This window comes from Bison bison, unplaced genomic scaffold (genome assembly GCF_000754665.1).
Source record: "Bison bison bison isolate TAMUID 2011002044 unplaced genomic scaffold, Bison_UMD1.0 scf7180017864462, whole genome shotgun sequence".
NCBI lineage: Eukaryota > Metazoa > Chordata > Mammalia > Artiodactyla > Bovidae > Bison > Bison bison.
This window is the reverse complement of record NW_011495024.1, coordinates 2,043,687-2,055,010: the sequence shown is the minus strand read 5'-3', so window position 1 is coordinate 2,055,010 and position 11,324 is coordinate 2,043,687.

Here is an 11,324-nt window from a genome sequence, read left to right as displayed (position 1 = left end):
CAGAGGGATGCCCCTTCAATCCCCTGGCTCTGGTAGCCAACCAGGCTTACTTTCCCAGGTCCCACAGGACTGTAACAAATGGAGAAACAGTTCTGAACCAGCCACCACCCAGGGAACAGTATAGAAGCAGCAGACAAGCTCCCGTCTTTCCAGGAAAGAGGCCTGTGAGCTTATCTTCACAGCGGTGGGGCAGGAGAGGGGCTGCTGCTTAAGCACACATCCTGAGGTCACTGCAGGCGCTGGGGAGGCCGGTGGGTATCACATTCATGCTGGCCCTCTGTCCTGCCCAGGTCTCTAGCGTCTCAGAGAAAGGCACTTTTGACGTTTCTAGCGTTGCCACCCAAAGGCCACATCCCTTATGGCCTGGCTCTAGTGGCCAGCAGGGCTTGTGTTCACAGCTTCAATGGGACAGTAGCAAAGAAGCACTTCTTAACTACATCCTAGGGCTTCCTGCGCCTCTCCCAGTCTTCCCCAGAAAGAGGGCTACTTGTGTGCCTTAAAAGCCTCTGCCTGAGGGTCCAGCCTCCAATCAGCCTTTAGAAAAAGAAAAACCTTTAGTCTCGAAGGCCTTCACTCACTTCCATGGAGCAAACTCAAGCAGTTACTGCTGAGATCAGTAACTTGCAGGACTCCGTTCCTCCTTAAGGGAAATACACAATTTGATGCAGCCTTTTTGAGCTGTTCTAAGAAACTAAGGCCTCCCATCTGGTCAAGGACAATAACTACATGCTGACTACAAGCACATAGACTCCAGACCAGTTGGAACCAGAAGGTAAGATTCTGGAAACATCACCCTGTTATTTCACCACCAACCAGTCAGAAGGAGAAGGTCTGCAAGCTGCTCGCACATCCTACAACCCTCTCCACTAGCACTATCTTTAAAAGCCCTGGCCTGAAAGCCACTGGGGAGTCCGGGTCTTCTGAGCACCAGCTGCCCGATCTTGCTTGATCCCGGAACAAACCCTTTTCTGCTCCAAAATCTGATGTTTCGGTTTGTTTGGTCTCGCTGTGCGTTGGGCACACAACCTAGGGTTTGGCAACGGTTTTTGACAAGCCAGCCAGGAGCCTGTACCTGCGGCAGGTGGACCTCGGCTGGGGCAGCCCCTCCCTCGTGACCCCTGGAGCTGCCAGGGCTCATGTCACTTGTGGGAACTCTGAGGAGTATTCTGACTTAACGTCAGCCCTCGGTCCATTTTGGGGTTAGTTGCTCCAGCTTGCGGGGACTGGGGGTTATCCCCCCAGGTTCCTGCCCTTCCAGGATACAAGCCTATCTGGGCCATTCTCTCTCGGGAGCATCACCGTCTGGTCGTCAGGTCTCCATCTGGGAGGGGGAATGGAATAGTTAGGCTGTACTGGTCTGATCTTTTGTCTGAGCAACTGTGTTGTATTTGTGTGCATGTGTAAAGAGTACTTGTATTTTTGACAAAGTGGGAAATACCAACTTCACCCCTGTCTTCCTGAGTCCTGGAGGCTGATCAGGACACCTGATCACTAAAGGCTTCAGGGAAATAATCTGTGTGTCTCTTCCTGGTTTTGACTTCTGTTAGAGAGTCCTGGCTCTGGCAGCCCAAAGGATCCCTGGTTTTGACTTCTGTTAGAGGGTCCTGGCTCTGACAGCTCAAAGGAGCCCTGGTTTTGACTTCTGTTAGAGGGTCCTGGTAACGAATTATTTGTAGAGGGTTGGTAGACCTGAGTATACACTTTCACCAATCAGAAGAACTTACTGAACTTCTTACAGAAGAACAACTCTCCAGAGAAGGAAATTTTCAGTGGTCTAAAAACAGCAGAATCTGTGTCTCCACCAAACCTTAGTCTAGACCTCTGTGTAGTCAGAGGCAGATCCTCAAGTGAGACCCAAGGATATGGGCAACCAGACATCAGTCCCCTTGGCCAGTCCATCAGGGTGCATTCTGAGTCACTGGAAACTGTGGCTCCACCTCAGTGATGAAAAAACACCTTTCTTCTTTTGTAATGCTGTCTGGCCACAACACCAACTAAGTGACCAGGAGAAATGGCCAGGGAATGGCTCGTTAAGTCATAGCACCATGCTCCAACTAGGCTTGTTCTGTGAGAGAAGAGAATTGGCATGAGATTCCCTGTGTGCAATGCTTCTGGCCTTTAACCAGAGCAGGGACTCCAGGAAAAGTGCAGACTTAGGCCTGCTCAGCTGCTAACTCAAGGAAGAAGACCTCACTCTCCTTGTAGGAAGACCCCTTATATTTATTTCCCTTTGCCCTGAGTGCTCCAAATAACTCACCACAAACTTCAGAAGATGACAGCAAGGCCTAACACCCCCACCTCCCGAATGGTTGAGGTGACCTTTAGAAGGTTTTCAATAACCAAGATGTAACAGAAGAAGAAAAAGATGAAGAAGCAAGCCGCCTTGTCTGTGGCAGCGCTGCACATCACCTCAGGGAACCCAGGAGGAAAGAATAACAAAGCTTCACAGGTCGGCACCCCCTGCCACCAACGTGGGATGTGAGACATGCAGGCCACCAGCAAAGCTGGCTCCTAGTCAGTGCGCTTACTGCAGGAAAGAGGGAAGACCTGAGCGAAACCTCCTTCCTTTCAGCTCCCATTAAGTAAAGAACCAGACTGGGGGCTCCCCAACTGGTCCATTGAAACACCCCATCTTCCCTGAGGAGCCCTAGTTACCCTAGAAGTTGGGGCAGAGCCAGTTGAGTTTTGTCTTGTTTGGCAGGCCGCATGGCATGTGGGATCTTAGTCCCCCCGCTCCAGGGATTGAACCCACATCCCCAGCATTGCAAGGCAGAGTCTTAACCACTGGACCACCAGGGAAGTCCCCAGTTGTGTTTTTGTTAGACAGCAGAGCCACATTCCCAGTGTTGACAACTCGAAGGGGTTCCCTCTCCAAGACATCAAAAGGGTCTCAAGGAAAGGAAGATACAAGGAAGTGTTGCCCTGAAAATTCCCCAGATGAGGCTCATTTGACAATCTAAAACTGGTTTTGCACACAGGCATACCAGCAACAGCAGGGGGTAGGGGAGAGTTGACCGAGGCCAAGGTTTATACCCTGCTGAAGAGTCATAAAGATGTTCACTAAGAGCAGGAGGACAATGCACTGATGAAATAAAAACTCACATTTTAAGGAAAGACAGGAAAAAATTAAACATAAAACTATTTCTCCGCAGGTTTGGGCCTCCTCTTCCCTCCCCAGAGTGTGCACAGTGCATCTGCATTTAGTGTGACCCACATCTTCCCCATGGCCACCTCCTGGCAGCAGCTACATAACTTCTCCAGGGGATCTTCCCAACCCAGGGATCAAACCCATGTCTCCTGCCACAGCAGGCGGATTCTTTTACCAGTGAGCCACCTGGGAATCCCAAATGTTTACTTAGGATCTTATTAATGTTACTGGCTATATTATAACATTATTATTTCTTGCATTTCCAAATGTATGACTGAGCCTCAGATAAAAATTAAGATGATTAGGCAACTTGAAACAACTGACCAGATTTATAGTTCTATAAGAGCAATGACTGTAATGGTTTAATTCTAGAAATGGTAAGAAGCAACCAGAAGGAACCATTTTCAGGACCATAACAGACTAGTTAAGACAGGTGGTCCAGAGGCTTTGGATTACTGTTAAGGTGGCCTAGTCCAGTAATAGCACAGTAAATGGCCTAGCAACGAAATCCTTGGCTGACCTGGGGGTGGGCATTCCAAGCATAGGAAGACAAAATGCTTCCCAAATCTTGGTCGAAATTAAGACCAAAAGGGAAGGGTCTGTACAATAGAGAATGTTGCTTACCATCCAATTCTCCTAGAATCAAGCCCCTACAGTCACAGACCTATAACACATTTTGAAAGGAATTCAGGGTAAAGATCAGGATGAGGTACTCTGTGCTCTGGAAAACTGACAGAACTGGCCTATGATAGTTAGATGTTTTCAGGAGAAATTTTTTATGCAGATCTTCCCAACTTGGAGAAGCACTAGACCCATTAACTAGGATGCCTGTTCGTCATGGCTGGCAGCACCCTTCTCCTGAGATGAATGCTTGGTTTCAGGTACTCATCACCAGAATCACGCATCCTGACCTCCCCCACCCCCACCTCTTCAGAACAGTTCTCCGTGCTTTCTGAGAGACTGTCTCCTGGGCTACAGTCCTCAGTCTGGCTCACATAAAATTTTCCATTTTTTCTTAGATTGACTGTTGATCATTTTTTGTTGACACTTACAAGAACAATGCATGAACAGAGCAAGAATCTCAACAAAGAAAAAGAAAGTGTAAGAAACTACCAAACAGAAATCACAGAGCTGAAGAATATAATGACTGAACTGAAAAATACAATAAAGGAGTTCAACAATAGATTCAACGAAGCACCAGAAAAGATCAGTAAACTCTAAGACAGGGACAGCAGTGGAACTCATCCAATCAGAGCAGCTAACAGAAAAACGAATTTAAAAACAGTGAAGAGAGTCTAAAGGACTTGTGGTAAAACATCAAGTAGATCAATATTTACATTATAGGGATCCCAGAAGGAGAAGAAAGAAAGGGGTAAAAGACTTATTTGGAGAAATAATGGCTGAAAACTTCCTAACCTGAGGAAGAAAACAGAAGTTCAGATCCAGAAAGCCCAGAGACTTCCAAATGAACCCAAGGGAACCCACACCAAGATACATTATAATTAAATTGTCAAAAGAGAAAGAACGGTTACAAGGCAATATTTAGAAAAGTGAGCAGGGAGAAAAGAAATTCAATAGCTTAACATCTGGACATTGAAACTGTTGGAGGTTTTGAATTATCCACGTTACCCTTACTTTGCTGATTATTCTTCAACTATTTCCAGTGTGTCCCAAATTGGAGGCAAAATATCCCTATTTATTTAGAAACTGTCTAATCCCTGAGCAACTCTATTTTTTTTTTTTTTGCAATATACTGGTTAGGTCAACACTCCATATACTATGAAGCCAAAGCATTTCAAAATTAACAGGCTTAAAAAATTGCCTGAGCAGTTGGGCTGGGGAGGGATGATGGGGGAGTAAAACAAAGAATGGCCATTTGAAATAACCATCCAAGACTGAGGTCAAAGGGAAGCAGAGAGATTTTAGGTTCAGCATAAATTTGTATTTCAGAGTATCACACACAGAGTACAAACACACATGGCATTTATCAGCTTCCCCCATCCCAGGTTATATTCAATTTTAAACTTCACAATTTAAAAAGCAGCTACATCTGTCAATACAAAATATATACACTTGACTGTACACTGAGTTGGCAAGGAGGTACCGCTAATTTTGTTTTGTTACATGCTGCTGCTGCTGCTGCTAAGTCGCTTCAGTTGTGTCCGACTCTGTGTGACCCCATAGACGGCAGCCCACCAGGCTCCTCCATCCCTGGGATTCTCCAGGCAAGAACACTGGAGTGGGTTGCCATTTCCTTCTCCAATGCATGAAAGTGAAAAGTGAAAATGAAGTCGCTGAGTCTTGTCCGACTCTTAGCGACCCCATGGACTGCAGCCCACCAGGCTCCTCCGTCCATGGGATTTTCCAGGCAAGAGTGCTGGGGTGGGGTGCCATGAGCTGAACAGAAAAATACATCCTGCCCATTTGGGGGTGCTGGGTTGTGACTCAGCTATTTCAGAGAAACTAAATAATACAATGTGTCCTTTGAGGCCAAAAATGACCAGGAGATCATTTGAGTCTGGGCTACAGTATCCTTGCTCAAGTGCTGAGCTTGTTTTTTCTCTCATGAACAAAGTTAATAAGAGATGAGTTTAGAAAACAGTGTTTTGTGGCAAAATTTGGTTCATTCCCAAAGTAAATTAAACTGTTCTTATCAAAATTTCTGAAGGCTAATCACAATAAGTCATTCTTTCATCCTCAGATCTTAATTTTGTTAAAAAAAAAACAAACCTTTAGAATACCATTTCAAGCATTAAGAAAAAAGACTACTTTTTCTGAGATTTTTAGGAAAAAAAAAAAAGAATTTTCATACTTGTTGATATAACCTAAATACAAATGGTTACTTAGCTAATTTCATCTTCATTTCAAGACTTCTGTTTTCTTCTTAGAGGATTAGTTAATTATCTATGTGCTTTCTATAGATAATATTGTACACTCAGTGTTTTATTACAACCAAGTAAAATCCACTCATGTGTACTCTAGTTAGATAGGAGTTAGACATACTGGACACAAATATTTATAAGAAATTTTGAAGAAAAAAGAAACTTACTAGATTTGGACCAGGGTAGAAGGAAACCAGGGAGAAGGCAATGGCACCCCACTCCAGTACTCTTGCCTGGAAAATCCTATGGACGGAGGAGCCTAGTGGGCTGCAGACCATGGGGTCACTAAGAGTCGGACCTGACTCGATTTCACTTTCATTTTTCACTTTCATGCATTGGAGAAGGAAATGGCAACCCACTCCAGTGTTCTTGCCTGGAGAATCCCAGGGATGGGGGAGCCTGGTGGGCTGCCGTCTATGGGGTCGCACAGAGTTGGACACGACTGAAGCGACTTAGCAGCAGCAGCAGCAGAAGGAGGAAACCAGCGGAGAGGGCAATAGCTGCCCACTCCAGTACTCTTGCCTGGAAAATCCCATGGACAGAGGAGCCTGGTGGGCTGCAGTCCATGGGGTCACACAGAGTCAGACGTGACTGAAGCGACTTAGCAGCAGCAGAAGGAAACCAGTGTTGCCCAGATTCAAAGGTATAAGAAAGTGAAAGTGGTCAGTGAGTTAGGGCCAGAAGGTGAAAGTGAGGGAATGAGGGGAAACTAAAAAGATAAACCAAGGACTTCTGCTCCCATCCACTTTGGGGAAATTGGGATCAGACTCACCCTGCCATCATAGACAACTGGAAACTGGAGATCCTGTGTGAAACAAAGATTTTCAAACTGGGAAACACGCAACACAGATCCATGAGCCCTGTGAAAGAGGCTAAACTAAGTGAATCCCGTTGTTGCTTCAGCTTTCTGCCTGGGGGCACCTACAAGCCACGGTGCAGAAGGGGCTCCTCCTGAAGAATACAGAAGTCTTGAAATGAGGATCAGAGATTAGAGTTTGGGGAAGCTGAGAAACTGGAATTTGTGGCACAGAGTTCATCAGAAGGTTGCTGCCCAGACAAAGAGAACCAGGTTCCCCGTTGCGGAGGCCCTGGAGACTCTGGCTGAATGCTAAGTCGTGTGTGCAGAAGATGAAATCCCCTAGGTCTGAGCAAAGAACTCCCAGGGAGCTGTAAGATGAACAAGTCCTAGAGCTCCCAGGAGAACTGAGTTCTAACCAATCAGAGGAAAAGACTTCGGTGAACATACAAGCATCCAGTCAATACCTCAGAAGAGTCATATCACCATAGGAAGGCTTAACTAGCCTTAGAATAGAGGCTGAAGTCCTTTAAAATAAGATTCCAAAGTATCAAACTGATCCGTAAGGAACTTAACTGCCTGCCAGGACAAAGTCCCTATTAAGTCAACAAAATCTAGGCACACAACAACATACATTAGCAATGTCTAGCATCCAATTTAAAAATTACTAGATAAGGCAAGAAATAAGAAAATGTGACCCTAAACTGGAGAAAACTCATTTGAAGGAAACAAACCAAGAAAGGAAAGAAAATGGAATTCAGAGAGAAGCATAATAAAATAGCTATTAAAATATGTTCAGTATGCTCAAGGATTTAAAGAAAAACAAATCTAATGAGAAAAAGGAAAGATTCCAGAAAACCATATGGAAATTCTAGAGATAAAGTATCCAAAATGAAAAAAAAAATTTAGATTTTATGTGATTATTTAAAATTTTTCCAGTTTTATTGAGATATAATTGACAACAAACAGCCCAATCAAAAAATGGGCAGAAGACCTAAATAGACATTTCTCTAAAGGAGATATACAGGTGGCCAACAAGCACATGAAAAGATGCTCAATGTTGCTAATTATTAGAGAAATGAAAATCAAAACCACAATAAGGTATAGCACACACCAGTCAGAATGGCCATCACCAAGAAGTCTACACATAATACATGTTGGAGAGGGTGTGGAGAAAAGGGAACCCACCTGCACTGTTGTGGAAATGTTATTGTTGCAGCCTCAATGGAAAACAGTTTGTAGGTTCCTCAAAAAACCAAACCTGGAACTACCATCAGTCAGTTCAGTTCAGTCGCTCAGTCGTGTCCGACTCTTTGTGACCCCATGAATCACAGCACACCAGGCCTCCCTGTCCATCACCAACTCCTGGAGTTCACTGAGACTCACGTCCATCAAGTCAGTGATGCCATCCAGCCATCTCATCCTCTGTCGTCCCCTTCTCCTCCTGCCCCCAATCCCTCCCAGCATCAGAGTCTTTTCCAACGAGTCAACTCTTCACATGAGGTGGCCAAAGTACTGGAGTTTCAGCTGTAGCATCATTCCTTCCAAAGAAATCCCAGGGCTGATCTCCTTCAGAATGGACTGGTTGGATCTACGATCCAGTAATTCCACTCCTGGGCATAAATCTGAAGAAAATGGAAACACTAATTTGAAAAGATACAAGCACCCCAATGTTCACAGCAGCACTATTTACCATAGCCAAGATATGGAAGCAACCTAAGTGTCCACCAACACATGAATTTAGATAAAGAAGATGTGTATAAACATATATATACACAATGGAATGAAAACTACTCAGCCATAAAAAGTATAAAAATTTTGCCATCTGCAACAACATGGATGGATTTGGAGGGCATTTAATGAAATAAATAAGATAAAGACATACTGAATGTTATCATTTATTTGTGGAATCTAAAAAATAAAAAGGATGAATATAACAAAACAGAAACAGACAGACATAGAGAACACACTAGTGGTTACCCATGAAGAAGAGGAAATTGGAGAGAGGCAAGACAGGGGTCTGGGATTATGAGATACAAACTACCATCTAGAAAATAAATAAGCTACAAAGATATACAGCACAGGGAATATACCCAATATTTATAATAAATTTAAATGGAGTATAACCTATAAAAATTTTGAATTACTATGTTGCACACCTGAAACGAATATAATATTGTATTAATAAATCAACTATACCTCAATTTAAAAAAAAATAGGAAAACTTCTGAACAACAATAGGACAAACAGAAAACAAACTAATAGCAAGACTCTAGATTTAAACCCAAACACATGATAATTACATAAGAAGTAAGTGATCCAAACACTCCAATTAAAAGGCCAGGTTTGTCAGGCTGAATATAAAAGCAAGATCCAACTCTCTGCTGCCTCCAAGAAGAGAGACTCCCTCTTTAAGAATAAAGATACAAGTAAGTTTAAAAGGGTGGGAAAAGATACATCACGCAAACACCATTGTAAGAAATCTGTGTGGCTATATGGATATCAAAGATATCAGAGCCCAGGGCACAGGAAGGGACATGGATGTCCAGGGTCTGGAGCCAGGTTGCAGGTGACAGCGGCTAAGGAAATAAAATGTACATTTTTAGGCAGGACAGGAAAATGTAAACACAAAATTGTCTCTTTCTGTCCATTTGGACCTCCTGCCTCCCAAATGTGCAGTGCACATTTCTGTTGCATATTATCAAGACGGTTCTCCAAGATGAGAGTGCATGCCTCAAGATCATTTTCCACCCTTTCTTCTGATTCTATCAATGTAACGTCTTAAAAGACCAGCTACTTTTAAGAAGCTTATTTCTCAGCTCTGTAGGGGGTTATGTATGGGCTTACCTGGACTATAATATCCTATATCCCTGGGGGACTTCATGTAAAAAATCAACATGCCATTTTGATATACGATCTTTTGTCTAGAAAAAGTATATGATTGTGCCTTTGACTTCTAACTGTTCTCCGAGCTTTCTGAGTCTATCTTCTGGGTTGTAATCCTGAGTTTGGCTCAAATAAAATTCCCTTTTTTTCTTAGCTTGATGGTTAATTGAGTTTTTGTGAACACAGCAGTCCTGGCTGATGGACAGAGATAAGACAGAATCAGAATCACCTGGAGAGGAAGGCTGACATCACCAACTGCTGGGCCGCATCCCATTCAGCAGGGCTGGGATTGGTCCTGAAAATTTGCATTTCTAAGCTCCCAGATGATGCTGATCTTGCTTGTCAATGGATTCACTGGAGGAGCCACTGGCTCCGAATGATCCTCTTCTTTCTCTTTAAAACGGACAATTCTATCTTAAGGGATATTGTAAGAAATTCGAAAGATAAAATAAGTGAGGAATCTGAAAGTGTCGATATTGATTTCTCTTAAAATCGACTGATTAGAATTAATTGAGATGAGAGTTGGGATACTAAGGGAACGGAGGATTCAAGCTTAGCCAGCTACCTGGGGAGTGGTGCCTCTGAGTCAAGGAAATACAGAAGAAATCGATTTGGGGTGGAAATAACGAGCCCAATTTTAGATTTGTTGAATTTTAAATGCAGTACTCATATATCTTTCTCACTTTTCCAAAAAGGTCAGTGCAGTGGCTTTTTTGAGTCCTTTTACCATAGTTTAATTATGTGCCTTAAATGGGCATTTCCAAGCAGTGGGGAAAAAAAATAAAATCTGTGTGAGATGTTTGCTGGCCCCAGGTGGGCCTTCCTGACCTCTGCATTTGCGTCAGACACTTGGCGTCTTGGAAGATGCACATTTGTCTAAGGCAAATGTCGAGTCAACCCTGATTCGAGATCTAAGAAACCGCGCGCCCTTTACCGCACGGCAGGGCGGTATTGGCCTCCTTTTCCTACCAATCTTGCTAACACTGCTTGAAGTGTAACGTAGCTTTCCTATTCCAAAGGTTTTGTATTATTTTACCAGGAGTTGGAAAAATGGACGGCGCCTATACTGTTTCTCCCTAAAGGAAAAGGATGATAATAACGGAGAAATTTAAAACATCTCCATCGCAAAACGCTTACAGTTCAGAAGGCATGAAGCATCACCAAGGATTTCCCCGCGGAAACTGCTTCTGCTGTCTACGAACACTGGTCGCAGCCCAGGAGCACAGCTCGTTCCCACTCCCAAAGCGCTAGGCTGGCGCGGTCGTCCCCTCATTTCCGTTACTTAGCAACGTCCCGGTAAATGGAGACAATGCCCTGTGAATCTACAACGCCTTGTGTATTAAGCATTTCTCCTTTCACTGCCCCCCATGGGGGTGGGGTGGGTATATTGTGTATTCTTTAGTAATGGATGGCTGCTGGCCGCGCCCAGCACGGTTGGTCCAGGAACTAACCCGCAAGCAAGGAGGAAGATACCAAAGGCTCTGGTCCCCAAAGCCCGCGAGGACCACGGCCCTAAGACCCTGCCTTTACTCCTCATCTCCCTTCCCCCAGCCCCTGGGCGACGCGCGCTCCTAGTGGAGAGCGGGGCCAGACGGGGGGCGCGGGGCCGAGC